The following is a 17,352-nucleotide window of genomic DNA, read 5'->3' on the forward strand; positions in this document are numbered from 1 at the left end:
GAAGGGATATTTAAATGTCCGTGTCTGCCTAGTAATTAGGAAAAGAACTACTCTGAATATCGTGAGGAGAGCTTCATGCGTTGCCATGAAGATTTAAAAAAATTAACAATAGAAACTAATTAACTTCTTGTCGCACACATTCCGAATTATCACACATTACTTGTTTGTCTCTCATTACCTTTCCAACACACACACACACACACATAAGAGTATATAAAATAAAACTTCTACTAAGTACATGTTTTACTACTTAAAAAATAGATATGCGCAACATCTAAAAGTTTTATTTAATTGAAGTAGTCTATAAATGTATGTGGAAAATGTGGGAACACGGGGGGTTACACTACAATACAATAAAAAACGGTATGATCCTTAGTCCTATATGAATATAAGATTGAGAACAGGGGGATATGTAAAAATACATACGAGGTTCCTGAGCAGCTTCATGCACTGGCAGTTCTATAGGCAGAGTACGAGGCTGAGCATCTTAATGTTCCTGTACACATCTGCCGGTCCCTATACCCTGCCTCTGCTCTGAGAAGCCAGTGACTGCTGGTCTGCAGCTGCGGTAGAAGTGCCAGGTGCAGAATCCACTTAACACACACACACATTATAATGAAACGTGGATGTCTTGTCATATTATAAACATTCAAACAAAAGTATTTATTTAAAGCAATACGGTACATTTGTTGTTTGTTAACTATATCCATTACTTATTGCACAATATTTGTTACGATTGTAAGTCGCCCTGGATAAGAGCGTCTGCTAATAAATAAATAATAATAATATGCCAATTGATGCTAACAGTTCATTCCAGTTCTGTGCGGTGGAAGAAGAGGTGGAGCTCTGTTGGGACATCTTAAAAGAATTATAGAAAGAAAATAGGACTACTACGACTACGACTACTACTACTGATAATAATAATAATAATAATAATAATAATAATAATAATAATAATAATAATAATAATAATAATAAAAGGCTAAAAGTTTGGTTAGTTGTGCTTAACAACATGCATTTATACAAACATTAATAATAGGCTATATGAGAGGTTTACATTTGCAGTGTCTTTTGCGTTCTTTCTTGTCTGTGTGTGTGTGTGTGTTTGTGTGTGTGTGTGTGTGTGTGTTTGTGTGTGGTTTGGTACAGCTTTGCTGAGGGAATAATGTGAGATTCTGCCAGTTAAACAGGATCTTGACTGCTGAAATCTTGTGATCCACAAGCACAATTCCTGCTCTGGTTTACATGGGTTTTTACAGCTATTTTTAATCGTGAGAAAGCGATTGACCCTGCCCTTGAAGTCGCGCTGACCAAAGGACCTCCTTTTGCTGTTTCACGATGTATTCACATGACAACGTCACACAGTCATGACTGTAGAGTCGATTTTCACGTGCGTGTAAATCCAGCCATTGATAGCTTTTTGCTTATAGCTTCAGTTCTTTATTAAAGCATTCAGTGCTGTACATTTACTTATATTTGTCTTCACCTTCATAAAAATTCCTGATTATTGGAAGCTAAAAAATAAACTTGGAAATTGGAACCCTTGCAGAAATATATGCATGACAGATCACAAGAGAAAAATAAAAAAAACACACACTGGTTTCACCTCCTGAAAGTCTACTGTTGTGATGTTCTTTACCTTTTGTTATTATTACATATTTTTTAATGTTGGCTTTGTCAGCACAATTTTATTGCTTCAATTCAAGTGACAGTTTTGAGTGCTTGTTTTCTATGGTTGCTATTATGCTCGTTGCTAGGGGCTGAAAGGAAATGTTTTCTGTACAGATAACACTGGAATTTGAAATAAACCAGTCACACAGTAATATAAATGTAATAACCTCACTCAATAGCATGGACACAGTAAGTGAGGGTGAGGGTGAGGATGAGGGAACAAGCCAATTTCAAAACCAGTATTTTAACTTGATTGTGCCTTGGAACAAAGCCTTAAAACTTGAAAGGATCTGAGGTCAAATTCATGATAAGTACACAGAAGTAGATTAATGAGCAAGCTTTAAAGTTTGTGTGGGTGCTTTCAGTTGTTAGGGTCAAGAGTGGTCATGCTTTTTCATGACCAGATTTAGACCCTGTAACTCAGTTTAGTGTGTAGACATGCCTGTTTCCATTTGGTTCTCGATACCTGGGAGGCAGTTTTCCATTAAATGGAAATGTTTAGCTTATAGATTCATTGATGAACCGAACCACAAGTGGGTAATAAAGGATGAAAACAGTGAAAATTGAGTCAATAATGAAAGGCTGGTTAAATACTCATGGCTGGATGCAGATCAAGATCAAGGCTGGTTGCTATGCTACATTAAACAACTGCCATATTGCTATAAAAGCTTTATAGCATAAAATAATATGCTTCTACTATTGTTTCCTACTATTGCTAATACAGGGTAGAACAAAAGGTGGTTAACTGCAGAATGCTGTAATGTGCTTCACTTTGCTACACTTTCAATTTACAAAGCAATCCTTCTGTGTTTACTTAATCATGAACAGGTGGTGAAAAAGTTGAGAAAAATGCTTTCCCAGTATTGATGTATATATACAGTGCCATGAAAAAGTCTTTGCCCCCTGTCTGATTTTCTGCATTTTTGCATATTTTTGACAATGAATGTTATCAGATCTTCAATCAAAACCTAATATTAGGTAAAAGGGACCATGAGTGAACAAATAACACAAAAATTTGATACATATTTCATTTATTTATTAAAGAAAGTTATGCAACACCCAATGCCCCCGTGTGAAAAAGTAATCGTCCCCTTAGACTCAATAACTGGTTACGCCACCTTTAGCAGCAATAACGCTTCCTGTAGTTACTGATTAGTCTCTCACAGCGCCATGGAGGAATTTTGACCCACTCCTCCATGCAGAACTGCTTCAACTCAGTGACATTTGTGGGTTTTCGAGCATGAACTGCTCGTTTCAGGTCCTGCCACAACATCTCAATGGGGGTTTAGGTCTGTACTTTCACTAGGCCATTCCAAAACTTTAAATTTCTTGTTCTTCAACCATTCTGATGTAGACTTGCTTGTGTGTTTCAGATCATTGTCTTGCTGCGCTTCAGCTCATCGTTGAATGGCCTGACATTCTCCTGTAGAATTTTCTGATACAGAGCAGAATTCATGGTTCCTTCAATGATGGCAAGGCGTCCAGGTCCTGATGCAGCAAAGCATCCCCAAAGCATCCCCAAACCATGACACTAGCACCACCATGCGTGACCGCTGGTATGAGGTTCTTACTGTGGAACGCAGTGGTTTTCGCCAGACATAACGGGGCCCATGTCGGCCAAAAAGTTTCTCTATTGACTCATCTGTCCATAGAACATTGTTCCAGAACTCTTGAGGATCATCTAGGTGCTTTTTGGCAAACTTGAGACGAGCATTCATGTTCTTCTTAGTGAGCAATGGTTTCCGCCTTGCTACTCTGCCATGAATCCCATTTTTGCCCAGTGTCTTTCTGGTGGTGTCATGAATACTGACCTTAGCTGAGGCGAGAGAGGCCTGCAGATCCCTGGATGTTGTTCTAGGGTTCTTTGTGACTTCCTGGACAATTTTACTCCTTACTCTTGGAGAGATTTTGGCAGGACGGCCACTCCTGGGAAGATTCACTACTGTCCCAAACTTTCTCCATTTGGACACTATGGCTCTTACTGTGGTTCGGTGGAGCCCCAGAGCCTTAGAAATGGCTTTGTAATCCCTTTCCAGACTGATAGGCATCAACAACTTTTTTTCCAGAGGTCTTCAGGAATTTCTTTTGTTTGTGGCATGATGTGCCTCTAGAACAGGGGTGGGCAATCCTGGTCCTGGCTTTTGTTCCAACTGTGCTCTAAATTACTTAATTAGACCAATAATTGGTAATAATCAGTACAATTAAGTAATTTAGAGCACAGTTGGAACAAAAGCCAGGAGGGACACCGGCCCTCCAGGACCAGGATTGCCCACCCCTGCTCTAGAACCTGTGTGCTGACAACTTCACTCTGATGGTAAGGGCCAAAGTTAGTCAGATTTATATTGGAAAGGGCTGGCCCAAATCAGGCCTGGTTGTTAACCAAAGTACTCAAACAGCTGACCCTGATTATCTCTTTAATTGGGTTGAGTTAACTAGGGGGGGGCAATAACTTTTTCACACCTGAAGATTGCATGTTTGGTTACCCTGCACACCAAACAAATGAAAGAAGCACCAGACTTTGGTGTCATTTTTTCTCTCAGACTCCCTCTATATTAGGGTTACCATATGGCTCCAGATTAACCGGACGCTTTGAGACAGACCGGGATTTCAAAATTCCCCCTAAATTGAAAGTAATTCACGTATAAATGAGCTCCACCTTTGCTGAGATTAATCCTGCTGTGGTGGAATTGCTTGGGCGCAGCAAACAATTCACACTGATCAGCTGCTTCTGATCAGATCTTAATGAACGAATAGCTAATTTATCGATAGAGCAACGAGATGATGATGCGATTGTATTTGCAGAATAATATGGGCGATTGAATTTTAACAAACAGAAAAAAATAGCGTCTGGCTGCAATTCATTCTTGGTATAATAAAATTATTTGACGCGCATGCGGGTATTTAAGCACCATTATTAATTGTAGCTAAGGATGGTTCATTTACACCTTCATTTATTTCAATTTAGGGGCAAGTTTGAAATCCCGTTCTGTCTCACAGCGTCCGGGTAATCTGGAGCCACATGGTAACCCTATCTATATACTACTACAACCCACAAAAAAATCAGACCAAATACAATGTGAAAAATGTGCAAAAATGCAGAAAATCAGACAGGGGGCAAATACTTTTTCACGGCACTGTGTATATATATATATATATATTGTGACACACCGGGGTAAGTCTGTCACTTGCAGGACCGTCTTCACTGTCTCCTTTGGTGTAAGACAGAATCACAGGACCACAGAAATGAAATAAAACAGTACGGTGTCTGTATATTTATTTACAGCAAACAAAACAAAACAAAACAAAACTAAACAATATCTAACTCAGTTTGGAGATCTGACTTCCCCCCCCCCCCCCCTTATCTATCTTATCCACTGGGTAGCTAAGCTACTTACCAGTTTTAAACTTGTTTCACCGTATTTCTTTTTGTCTTTTCCTTAATTTCTCCTTTCTCCACACAGTCTAACCGCAACCACCATAAGCCTCCCCCAGCTCGAACCTGAACAAAGGAGATCATTTCCTTTTATTGTAAACCAGTCCAGCCACTTACAAAACTAACACATCTTAACCACCTGCAGCTGTGCTGGTTTACATTTCAATTAAACCCTTGTACCCCTGGTACTTGTAGTTTCTTTGGTGGCTGCCATTTTTGTAGGCCCTATTAACTACAACTCCTGCATTGTCTCTTGGGAGATGTAGTCTTTCCCTGCTCAATCCGGCACTTTCCAGTGCCCCGGTCCTGTATACCCTAATATGCTAGGACCCACATATTTACCATTCGTGACCAGCCCACGTCTATGGTCACATATCCTCCTCCCCAGCTTCGATCCATCGGATCGAGCGTCTGTGGATACCATGCAATGTACCCTCGAGAGTCCGTCAGCATTCCCTTGTTTGCTACCGGCTCGATGTTTAATCTGGTAATTAAATGGTTGCAATTCTAAAAACCACCTGGTGACACGCGCATTGCGCTCTTTATTTTGATGCATCCATGTCAGAGGTGCATGGTCTGTCACCAGTGTGAATTTCCTGCCCAATAAGTAATATTTTAATGCATTCAAGGCCCATTTTATTGCTAGACATTCCTTCTCTACGATAGCATAGTTCTTTTCAGATGGTGACAATTTATGGCTAAGGAATAGAATGGGGTGTTCCTCCCCCTGTATCTGCTGGGAGAGGACTGCTCCCAACCCCACATCAGATGCATCTGTTTGGACAAGGAATTCAGCGGAAAAATCAGGCGTTACCAATACCGGGTATGCACACAGTGCATTCTTTAAACTCTGAAATGCCGCCTCAGCCTCGTTTGACCATTTGATCATCACGGGCCCCTTGGCTTTAGTGAGCTCTGTCAGGGGAGCAGCCATCGTGGCAAAGTTAGAAATAAATCTCCTATAATAGCTGGTCAGGCCAATAAACGCTTTCACCTGTTTTTTATTTATTGGTTGTGGCCATCGTTTGATTGCTTCCACTTTGTCTATTTGGGGTTTCACTACCCCCCGACCTATCACATATCCCAAGTATCTGGCTTCTTCCAGCCCAATCGTGCATTTCTCTGGGTTTGCCACCAGCCCCGCCTGTCTAATTGCGGTTAATACTGCCTGTACTTTTTTTAAGTGAGACCCCCAGTCTTCACTATGTATGACCACGTCGTCAATATATGCCGCAGCATATTCCTTATGTGGTCTAAGGATCCGATCCATCATTCGCTGGAATGTTGCGGGGGCCCCATGCAATCCAAACGGTAGTACTGTGTACTGAAACAATCCGTCTGGGGTTGCAAACGCAGTTTTTTCTTTGGCTTTCTGAGTTAGGGGGACCTGCCAATACCCTTTAGTTAGGTCCAGAGTTGTCAGGTAACGGGCGCTGCCCAGTCGATCAATTAATTCGTCTACCCGTGGCATTGGGTAGGCGTCAAATTTAGAAATATTATTTAGCTTGCGATAATCGTTACAGAACCGTAAAGTACCATTTGGTTTTGGTACCAAAACTATGGGGCTTGACCATTCACTTTGCGACTCTTCAATGACTCCCATTTTTAGCATTTTTTCTACCTCCTCCTGTATAGCCTTCCTTCTGGCCTCTGGTACCCGATAGGGCTTTAAATTAACTCGTTTTCCCGGCTCTGTGATGATGTCATGGAATATCACGTTAGTGCGCCCGGGAGACTCTGCAAACACCTGTCTGTTTCTATTCAGGAACTCTCTAACTTCCTGCTGCTGGTGGACAGACAGGGTGTCAGATATCTTTACCTGGGCTCCGCCTGGCTGAGTTTGCACTGGCTTGGCTGTCTCCAGGGAAACCAAGACCTCTCTGTCTTTCCATAGTTTCAGCAAGTTTACGTGGTAAATCTGAACCGGTTTTCGTCTCCCTGGCTGGCTAACCTTGTAATTTACCTCCCCGACTTTTTCGAGGATTTCATAAGGTCCATGCCATTTTGCCAGGAATTTACATTCGACCGTCGGTACTAAAACCAGTACCCGGTCTCCGGGTTGAAACACCCTTATTCTCGCTCCCTTATTATACGATCGTTTCTGGGCCTCTTGAGCTAGTCTCATGTGCTCTCTTACCATCGGCATCACTTTTGCGATGCGATCCTGCATCAGAGTAATGTGTTCAATTACACTCCTATAGGGGGTGTTTTCTTGTTCCCATGTTTCTCTGGCTATATCTAGCAACCCTCTGGGATGTCTCCCATACAACAGCTCGAAGGGTGAAAATCCTGTTGATGCCTGGGGAACCTCTCGAATAGCAAACATAAGGTACGGTAATAGACAATCCCAGTTCTTTCCATCTGTTTCAATGGTTTTTTTTAACATAGATTTTAAAGTCTTATTAAATCTTTCCACAAGCCCGTCCGTTTGTGGGTGGTAAACTGAGGTCCGCAATTGTTTAATGTTTAGGAGGTCACACAATGCTCTGGTTACTTTAGACATAAATGGGGTTCCCTGATCTGTAAGAATTTCTTTGGGGATTCCTACCCGGGTGATTAACAACATCAGCTCTTTAGCAATACCCCTAGCCGACGTATTTCTCAGTGGCACAGCTTCGGGATATCGGGTGGCATAATCCACTATCACCAAAATGTGTTGGTGCCCTCTAGCGGATTTTGGGAGTGGACCAACCAAGTCCATTCCAATCCTTTCAAATGGAGTTTCTATAATAGGCAGGGGAATTAATGGACTCCGAAAAGTTTTACACGGAGCTGTTTTTTGACACTCAGGGCAGGATGCACAATGCTTAGTTACTGCTGTTACTACCCCAGGCCAATAAAATGTGCGTGTCACTCGTTCCTGGGTTTTTTCCGCTCCCAGGTGTCCCCCCAGTATATGACCATGTGCTAAATCCAGCACTGTCCTCCTATATGGTTGGGGCACTAACAGCTGCTCTGTAACCCCCTCCCCTGTCTTCGCTACCCGATATAACAATTCGTTGCGGCTTATAAAATGGGGAAAATATACTGGTCTAGCAGGATTAACCAATACACCATTTATCATTTCTATTTTTTCCCTTGCGTTTGCTAACGTAGGGTCCCGTAATTGTGCTGTGCCAAAATTATCAGGGTTTACACAATGTACTGGAAACTCCTCCCCTCTGCTGCCATCCCCTGTACCTGAGGGACCAGGAACTTCCGGTCCCGATTCATTTCCCACCATAACTACTGGTGGCTTCGTTCCAGTACTGGCCCGGTCGGGCTCAAAATTAGGTAATAACATTGCCAATTCTTCGCTCAGAGGTTCAATGTCAGCCTCCTGTGAATTATTGGGCGAAGCCAATAGGCCCTTTTTGTTCCAGAGTTGTTCAAACAATGGAAAGTCTCGCCCCAGGATTACCTCATATGGCATTACAGGTACCACAGCTGCTCGCCATTGCACAGATCCTACGGCCGTCTCGAACGGTACCATGGCGCTGGGGTATGACTGGGTGTCACCATGTATACAGGTAATCCCAAGGTCCCTAGACTTAATCAATTGTGTGGGCCTGACTAAACCTGTCGAGACCAATGTAACCATACTTCCCGAATCAAGCAAAGCTACAACATTATTACCTCCTATGTTTATTCTACAACAGGGGTTTCCCTCCGACCTGACCCCTGTCAGCACAGATACCACAGTGCATGTATACAGTCCCTCGTAACCGTCTCCCTCCCCCATATTACATTGCATGGGTTCAACATTTAATGGACAATTTACAGCAATATGACCTGGACCTTGACATTTAAAACAAATTATGTGTGGTTGTATCAGTCCCGATTTTGGTCTAGCTCCCCCTTCTGACTTTGACGGCCAGAATGTTTTTTCATTATTACTTTCCAGTCCCTTCGCAGCATGCCGCTGCCCTTCTGCCCCCCTTTTACTTGAAACAGTCTTACCGGTATAGGCGGTGTCTCTCTTCTGGGGGCCCTGGTCCGCTCCGATCGGTTTCACAAGGTCCCCTGCTGCGAGGTATCGCTCCACCAACGCAACGAGCTGGTTTGCATCGGTTGGATCTCCCTGTCCGACCCATCTTCTGATGTTGGAGGGTAATCCACGAAGAAAGTGGTCCATGACCACTCGTTCCACAATAGCAGACGGGCTACACTCCTCGGGCTGTAGCCATTTCCTGGCAAGATGTATGAGGTCATACATTTGTGACCGTGGTGCTCTGTTGAACTGGTAAGCCCACCCATGAAACCTCTGGGCTCGTACAGCTGAGGTCACTCCAAACCGGGCCAAGATCTCTGCTTTTAACAAGGTGAAATCATCCGCTTGTTCGGGTTCCATATCGTAGTATGCCTTCTGTGCATCTCCCACTAAGAACGGAGCTATAATCCCGGCCCACTGGTCCTGTGGCCACTTTTCCCGTTCTGCAATGCGTTCAAAAGTTTTGATAAACGCCTCCACATCATCCTGTTCTGTCATTTTCTGGATGAACTTGTTAGCCCTGATAGGTAGGGAGTGGGGGTGTTCTCTGGTACTGAGAGCTAGGATTTTTTGATCCAACTCATGTACCTCCTGTCGCAGTGCTTGGGAAGTGTTTCTTTGCTCCTCCAAAAATAGGCGGTTGGTCTCCTGCTGCACCCGGGTCGCTTCTTGCTGAGCTCGGGTTGCCTCTTGCTGAGACATCACCGCTTGTAGGAGGCTTTGTACCACCGCTTCCATGTTGCTGTGTTTGCGCTATCTTTTATCAGTGGAGATGAGATGCCCGCATTCTCCACCATATGTGACACACCGGGGTAAGTCTGTCACTTGCAGGACCGTCTTCACTGTCTCCTTTGGTGTAAGACAGAATCACAGGACCACAGAAATGAAATAAAACAGTACGGTGTCTGTATATTTATTTACAGCAAACAAAACAAAACAAAACAAAACTAAACAATATCTAACTCAGTTTGGAGATCTGACTTCCCCCCCCCCCCCCCCCTTATCTATCTTATCCACTGGGTAGCTAAGCTACTTACCAGTTTTAAACTTGTTTCACCGTATTTCTTTTTGTCTTTTCCTTAATTTCTCCTTTCTCCACACAGTCTAACCGCAACCACCATAAGCCTCCCCCAGCTCGAACCTGAACAAAGGAGATCATTTCCTTTTATTGTAAACCAGTCCAGCCACTTACAAAACTAACACATCTTAACCACCTGCAGCTGTGCTGGTTTACATTTCAATTAAACCCTTGTACCCCTGGTACTTGTAGTTTCTTTGGTGGCTGCCATTTTTGTAGGCCCTATTAACTACAACTCCTGCATTGTCTCTTGGGAGATGTAGTCTTTCCCTGCTCAATCCGGCACTTTCCAGTGCCCCGGTCCTGTATACCCTAATATGCTAGGACCCACATATTTACCATTCGTGACCAGCCCACGTCTATGGTCACAATATATATATATATATATATATATATATATATATATATATATATATATATATATATATATATATATATATATATATATATATATATACTGTATATATGTAGTGCGTGCTTTTGTCTGTGCATGGATCAGACATTGGAAAAGAAGTTATAGTAGGATTTTTCTGTTATCAGCATCAAAGACAGGATCCTCAACCTTTAAAGTGCTCCTTACACAGTTACTAGTAGCAGTCTTTAGGTTCCATTTTCCACACAAACAAAGCACCAACCTTGCCCATTTTCCCCCAAGATATAACACATCTAAAAGGTTTAAACAAGTAATAAGCACGTTCATTTAAGCATTTTGTTTTTCTTTTCATAAAGCTTACCCTTTGTAGGAGAGGAGTTTTTAAATAGACCCTGTCTCTAAAATAGTTCAACCAGTGATGGAAAATGTTTTAATGCATCTCTGCTCATGTCACAGATGACTATCACTGTAGTGTGTAGGTGTTTTTTTTTCTTTTGCACTTTATTGATAATTGTTCTTTTTGTCACATAATTAACTTTATATATGTTTCACAGCGTTTGCTATGCGATTATTATTGTTTGCAGTGTTTACCCACTGTGGAGATTTGATTTTGTATTTTTATTTAATTGTGTTTGCATTAGTTGTCGTTTTATGCAAGGGGAAGGGATCGTGATTAGTTCCCATTGCCCCAAGGACCCACAATCAGCCACAGGTGCATTCAATACATGCCCATTACCATCATTGACAGCCCTATAAAAGGGGAACCAAAACTTACCAGAGGGTCATGGGTTGTTGGTGACTGGTGACTGATGACTGGTGACTGGTGACAGGTGACTGGAGGGACAGGAAGTTGGCCATTTTGTGGAGAAAGACAGCAAGACAGCAATACACACAAAGACTGAGTTGCAGAGAGTTGCATTCTGGTGAAAGGGTTCCGAGTTGAGGAAGGACTGCTTAAATACAATACAAAGGGAAGTATTATGGACATTCAAGTACAAGATAAGTCAAGAGTATAACACTCTATGTAGAGAATATTGAATGTGGATTATTGTTGGACTGCATCTAAAAGTGTGGTTGCATGACCTCCAAGTATCAGCTGAGTACACAGGGGTCTAAAAGACGCAGGTACTCACACACTTCCACTTGTGAGGGGCTGCAAGGCCCAGTGGCCGTGTCGGAAGGCAATTTGTGAGCAGGGGGGCCGAAAGCGGGGTGTGTTTGGAACTAGATAGAGTGCTGCTTGGAGTGGGAATAAGTGCATTTCATGTACTACAGCGCGGTGTCGGTGAGGATGCGAAGGAGGCAGAAAATATTGTTGTGTTGGTGACTGTTTCCACCAGGGCCTGGAGGAGGTCAAGCAGGCCATGGCCATTATGTTAATTACCGTTTCCATACCAGTGTTATAAACAGGACAGAGCATACAGTGAACTGTGTACAGGATTGGATCTCAAGGCCCCCAACGGCCCAGGTGATACTATTGTACCATTTTATCGGGTGGTCATCTCGAAGTTCAAAATAACCTATAGGGGAGAGCAAAAGAGTATTCATAACTTGTTATACTTACCAGTGTTAACGATAACCCCTGACACTCACATTGGTTTTCTGGCATTCTTTTAAAATTTGAGTATGAGCTCGTTCCAGGTACCATCTGACTTCTGCATTAGCATCAACAGCACACTATAGTTTGAATGTTTAGTGAAGGTGCTGACAACATTTTGATGCTTCAGCTCCTGTAAGGCATGTCCACTTTCAGATGTCCACTGCCATGCCATAGAACCTGGCTGGACTCTCATTATTTATATGCTTTATAAATTTGAATGGCACATAATGCAAAACCCAGCAAGCTTTTTATAAATATTTTAATAAAATAACATTGACACACACCAGTCAATAAGTTGCGCAGCATGTAATACTTACTGTCATAAATAATACATGAAAATAAGGATCAGAAAGAAACAATCAATCAACTTTTGATATTTTTTTCTGTACATTTTCCTTTAATATTCAGCTGTTTTATCTCCCTGGCAGTTAATTTTGTCATGGCAATAACAGTCCTCCCGTTTAAGTTTATACTTGACAGATGTTTGAAATCTTTGTAAGGATCCATTTATAAACAAGAACATTTCAATATTAACTTGAAGTTGCAGGGAAGCATTTCAGTCAGAAACTTGTCCTGTTTTACCCCAGTGTATAGCAAAAACAACTGAGAAGGCAGTAAGAAAGCCCTCAGTAGACATTAAACATGAACAAAATCTTAAATGAAGCATACCTGCTTCTTTACTTGTCACATCCATCCAATTTGTTTAGATTTTATATGAAAATGTAATGGCTATTCCAGATTTTTTTTATTTCCCAATCTGAACATGTTTATTAATATTTAACACTTCACTTTGTGGCTCACAAGCGAGAATCTTGACCATTTTATAAAAAGGTTGAGATCTTACCCTATGACCTTGTCTCACTGCAGGGGTCAGCAGCATCAATGTTTATAAACTTCAAATTCTCTCTCTACTGTCATAACTTACGTGATGTAGCACACACATACCACGCACATTCCTCACGCTATAGGAAGTGCATGTCTAAAATATTAAACGACTTTAAAGGATGGGTAAATTGTCTTCTCACACTAAAAAGTCGTACAAAAAGCCCATGAGACTTCAGTAGTGACAATCCCTTTTGTTATGTACCCTCACCCAACAGTCTACTACAGTATAATTAAAGGCCCTACCAAGCAATCCTTTATTATCTGCGATCTCATCTCCTGGAAGTAGCCCTGGCACGCTTCTTTGACCAAATAGAAAAAAAATAAGCATACAGTATAGGGGGTTTAGAGAACCCTTCATTCAGTATTTTTTTTATGTGACATTTCAAATTATTGCCAAATAATTGTGGGAAAGTAGGGTAGCCTATTGTAGATATACTACCAGTATTTAAAAATGTACTGTACTATACATTTTGACTGGATAATTTTTACATCATCAACCTAAAGTGCTGGTAATTTAGCTCTGTTCATAGACTATAAGGATCAGAATTGCTGAAGCTACGGTTCTGTATGAAAACTTGTATACATTATATATGTACGTGTATGATAGGTTTATATGTATATGCAGTCAAAAATGTTTAGCAAATAATACAAGGATAGTTCTCAGTGTTTTCTTTTTAATGTTTTTATTTTGTATTTGTGTAATGTTATGTCTTTTTTTGTTTTGTTTTGTTTCCTGTACATTGTTTATTACATTTCTTTGGTGGCCAAATGAGGCATTGCTTATATGTGAAAACAGTCAATTACATTTGTGATTCTGTGAGAGTACCAAAAGACATTTTGAGGCTTACCACCTTTTTGTACTCAAGAGTTTTATTTGAAGATACAATGGCTCTGTTACAGCAAGGTCAGGAATTCATTTTCAGTGCCTTGTTTGAGGGCCAGTAACCAAGACAACTCTTTCAAACATTACATCACACCCTCAAATCTCAAGTGATGTCATTATGTCCAAGTGCTATGCCAAAGCTTGTTACCCATATTCTTGGTATAATTAATATAAAACAAATTGTAATGGTGGTGGGGCGCAGTTGGGGAAACCGGGGGGGGGGGGGGGGGTCATGTGACTTGTACATTGACGTTGTACATTGATTTTGTGCCCCGTCTGTGCACTTTCGTCTTGGTGCGGCTTTCATCCTCCCCTTCTAGATCTGTGTGCTTCATGTAGCTGCCCTTTCATGCCATGTTACTGAAAAAATGTCACCAACTCGGGCAACCTTCATTCAAATTAGGTTGTCAGCACCCTTCATTTATGTATAGAACAGTTTGGGCATTTTCATGTTGGATGCAGATGTGTAAAACTCATTGCCCCAAAACATTATTTATTTTTTCTATATGTGCGCACATTATATAAAAAACTTGAAATTACTTTGGGACAATCCATTCTTCATATAGGAATGACACCTTGAATGACTATAGACACTGGTGATGTCATTATAATACTTAATAGACATATGTAATTTGCATTGCTACAAATGTATTGTAGTGATCTCGGTTAACGCAGGCAGGCGCATTACACAGGGCGAGGCAAGCCACCCGGGACCTCTTGTACTAAAGCATAGCGGTGATCCTGCCGACTACACCAGAGCCGGCACTTCTGTACAGCGGTATCGGTGCTATGCTTTAGTGCGAGAGGTCCCGGCTTTGCGCCCGCCCTCCGCCTGTGTGTGGATTGCCTCACCCTGTGTGATGCGCCTGCTTGCGGCAACTGAGATGGGGCTCTTTTACAGAAGCATATTAGTGCCACAGAGAAAAAAATATTTATTGCGTTATTACGAGATAACATCTGTGAAGTAAATCATAGGAGCTGTGACTTGCATTTTAACTTTTGTTTTATTTTATTCCTTTTAGTGTCGGAAAAAACAAATTTGTTAATATAGGCCTATATCTTACCCAATGGAACAAAAAGAAAGTCTGGTATAGGCCTGAATGGAACAAAACATTATGACAAAAGTAGGTAAAACCACAATTTAAGGGGTTTATCGTGTAAATATAGTGGAATTGTCATGTTAAGCCTGTAGTGGGAATATTGCTGATTTCATAAAAGTACACCATAAACGTTTAACCTTTTCTTTATGCTGTGGACTTACAAAACTAACTGCACAGGCTACGTTTGTTTTTAAGCATGTTTGTTCATGTAGCCTAACAGAACTGGTTGGCTTTCACTTCAGTAACATATTTCTTTCAGTTTATTGTATTTATCCTGATTTAATGTATTCACTGTAAAGGTAAATACACTCTAACTGAAATATTTGCCATCATCTGTCTGTTGTACATACATGTGTTTTGAACTGTGCACTATTCCATTGTGTTTTCTTTACTTTTTGCTACGTAGGGCCTACAGAAGGCTTTCCGTGGTTTTGTATTCTGCATATCAATAGAATGTGCGATTTTTAAACCAACGGTAGGGATATATTTTGTATTGATGTATTCTGATGCTACTGAAAGTAGCTGCAATGATGTTGCTGAAATTGCTCTGCAAAAATGAAGTGCGAGTTAAAAGTAAGGTTGGGGATGAACAATTCACGAAATTTGCCAGCTCCATTTGAAATTATAAGGGAACCAGAATTAGGCTCAGGCAAGACATGAAGGTAAAAACAAAGATTGTTTAAAAATTAACAGTTTTTTTTTCTGAGTTTAATTATGAAACAGAATCAGCTCAATTTGTGTAAAGGGGAATCACCTGATTTTAAAAGAAAACCTGAAAACTTCAAGCTCTACTTTGTGTGTGTGTGTTTGTATTTACTTTTTCCAAAATCCTTGTTTTATTTATTTTTTTAGCAATATGGACCTTTATTAATATGGGGCATAACACATTCTTTTATAATAAACTACAGTGCATGGTGGGATACTATCGCATTTATTTCCACTGTTCATTGCGCTGCTAGGAACTGTAACCAAACTATTTTAATAGTGTGTGCACGCATTAAGTCCAACTAAACATGAAACAGTACTACAGTGTGGACTCTTTGAGCGGGATTAATTAGAAAAACGTTTTTGAATATGGTTCTCGAAATTGGTTATGTAGTCTGGACAGGGCCTTAGGTGTTAACTGAACTCTAGTGCAAATTATCCTCTCCAAACAAACTTGGTGTGAAAGGCCACTTATTCTGGGGGCAGGTTTGTCTTGGAGGCAGGTTTCATGTAGGGTTATGGTTTGGGCTAGGGTAAGGATTAGGGTTTGGTTTAAGGTTAGGTAGGAGCTTTTACCTCCCAGCTCTAACTGTAGACAATAACACTGAATTTAGTGCACCTGCCTCCAGAACAAAATTTAAAAATAAAAAATAAAAAGTAAAAAATGAACTGAGCATGTTTGTACTGCTTATTGTTTATAACAAACTGAGTTTCCTTTGTGCTAAAAACTGTGTCAAATATCTTGATTTGAACTTATAAAGAAAAAAAGTCAAAGTTTAAAAAAAAAATCCTTTTAGTGAACAAGGCTTCAAAAGATGAGAATTTTTTGTTTTTTGTTAGGCGTTTTTGTTTGGGGGGTAGTTCTCATTTTACTGTTACTGGGACCTGGCAAATGTTACGGTATTGTATTCCAATTCATGCACACAGGCAGATTTCTCTTTTGTTTAACTATCTGTTTTTGTCTAAATATGAATGATAACCCTGCTGTGGGATGTGTACAGCTCTTCAGTGTCCATTGGGTCGATTCAGCTGTAATACATATATCATTAATTTGGAACTTTTAATACAAACTCGTGACACTGTGCTAGAAATTAGACATTTTCTCTTATTATTAAAAAAATAAATGCCTAGGAATAAATCACATAAAATGTCTAAGCAGTTTTGCAGATTGATAATAATGTATGGTTATATGAAGTATCCAAACAGTTATATGGGGTCAGAGGGGGGAAGGAGAGCAAGATCTAAGCATCATCAGCATAGAAATGGTATGCGATGAGGGGGCCCAGGGAGCAGGTGTAGAGAGATTACAGAAGAGGACCCAAGACTGATCCTTGGGGGACTCCTGTTGAGAGAGGGTGAGGTGTGGAGGTTGAGCTGCGCCAGGTCACCTGGTAAGTGCGGTTGGAGAGGTAGGAGGAGAACCAGGCCAGAGCAGTGCCAGAGATTCCCAGGTCAGCGAGAGAGGATAGTAGAATAGAGTGATCGACAGTGTCAAAGGCAGCAGAGAGGTCGAGGAGAATTAGGACAGAGGAGAGAGAGGCAGCACAGGCAGAGTTTAGTGAGTTAGTGATAGACAGGAGAGCAGTTTCAGTGGAGTGAGCAGAGCGGAAACCAGATTCAAGATTCAGGATGTCCCCGGTTCAAATCCCACCTC

This window comes from Acipenser ruthenus, chromosome 6 (assembly GCF_902713425.1).
Source record: "Acipenser ruthenus chromosome 6, fAciRut3.2 maternal haplotype, whole genome shotgun sequence".
Classification (NCBI taxonomy): domain Eukaryota; kingdom Metazoa; phylum Chordata; class Actinopteri; order Acipenseriformes; family Acipenseridae; genus Acipenser; species Acipenser ruthenus.